Raw genomic sequence first — 1,728 nt, 5'->3', positions numbered from 1 at the left:
CCACCACGGGGCAGGGCCAGGTCTCACCAGCTTTTTCTCAGAGAGCAGCTTCTTTTGGGGGGGCGCCTGGTGCTTGGCAGAGTCCGCAGCGCTGCCCGACAGCTGCCTGGGGGCGGCGGGTGGCGGGCGCCCCAGGCCCACGAGGGCCAGTCGCCAGGGCGCGGAGCACGGCCTGGACAGCAGCATGTCCCTGCAGGGTCACAGGCAGGGCTGGCCTCGCGGGCTGCCCACTCGGCACCCACAGGCGTTCCTCGAGAAACCAACTACGACCTCCAGGGCCCCACCAGCCCTCGGCTCTCCCGTGCGCCACGCACCCTGGCGCCAGGGCCAGTTGGTGCTCGGGCTGACTGCCCACCGCGGAGGCCCGAGTGCCTCCCAGCCAGGGAGTGACCCCAGGGTGCCCCCTCAGCAGTGTATTTCAGTGGACCCGCCCGGTCTGCCCCCCACCGTCTCTGGGGCGTCTCTCACCCCGCTCCTCTGACCTGCACCCCAGCTCTGAATACTGAAACCTCAGCCCACGTTCCCAAGCACAAACACACCCCTAACTGGAGAGTGTGGGGGAGCAGACCGCCAGGCAGGGCCCCGCGGGGTGGGGGTGGCACTGGCCTTCTCACGCCTCCACCCTGGGGCCACCAGCAGTTGGCAGAGCAGAAAGCAGAGGGCGTGGGCACCCGAGGCTTGGAGACCAGAGCAGTGCCTCCCTGGCCTGCAGGCGCAGGTGCCTACAGGAGCAGGCCCCGGCCTTGAAGCTTCCTGGGCCGCAGGGCGCCTTGGCCTCGGCTGCTGTGGCCTGGACGCTGCCCTTCGGGGCCACCTGGGCTCGGCCCACCCTCACTCCAGCCTTCCAGGGCTCGGCTCACCTCCTGGCCCTGCTCAGGAGGCCTTAAGCCAGCAGCGCCCAGGCAGAGGTCTCGGCTGACCCCTGGGGCAGAGCCGGAGCGAGGCCACGTCCAGTCACTGGGCTCTGGGTCTGCGGCTCGCCCAGCCTGGCCCGGCCGCCTCTTCTGGGCCCCATCCATGCCCCCAGCCTGCCCTGAGCTGAGGCAGCCCTCGGGACAGCTGCCTGCCGCGACCCGGGGCAGTGGCCGCTCCTCGGAACTGGCCCAGCATGGCTGGGGCAGGTGGCCCGTGTGTCCACAGAAGACCTGCCCCAAGGGGCCCCGCCCCACGGGCTTCAGGAACCCCAAAGAGCTGTCTATGGTCTCCCCTCCAAGGAGACTCGGTAGTGCTGGAAAGTGCTGCAGGCGCCCGGTGCCCCGCAGCCCGCCTCCCTCACACCCTTCCCGGTGAGTCCGGGGCGGGGGCGGGAGCTGCGTGGCCACGGCCCTTTCCCAGGCGCGTTATTCCGAGATGTGTCCAGAGTGCAGAACAGCCCCTCTCTCGCCCTTACCCGGCTGCCAGGCGGCCCGGGAGCCGCGGCGGCACCGGCGGCAGGTTCTGCTCCGGGACCTCACGCAGGCCCTGGGGACAGCGCCGGCCAGTGGACACAGGGAAGCTGGGGGAGCGGAGACGCGAGGTGCCGGGGACGGACCAGGCAGGGCAGGGCAGCGCGGGGAAGCCGGGGCTTGGGGCAGGATCGCGCTGTGTCCACCGCAGCGGGGGAAGGAAGACCACGGCCGGTGCCCGGGGCCGGCTGCCCCAGGCAGCCCGCGGTGACCACGAAGGGACCGGCCGAAGCCAAGGCGCTGACACGACCGGTCAAACGTGCAGAGACAGAGGGACGGAGAA

Source organism: Condylura cristata, unplaced genomic scaffold (assembly GCF_000260355.1).
Source record: "Condylura cristata isolate star-nosed mole 26May11 unplaced genomic scaffold, ConCri1.0 scaffold00022, whole genome shotgun sequence".
Lineage (NCBI taxonomy): Eukaryota > Metazoa > Chordata > Mammalia > Eulipotyphla > Talpidae > Condylura > Condylura cristata.
This window is presented reverse-complemented; position numbering follows the sequence as displayed.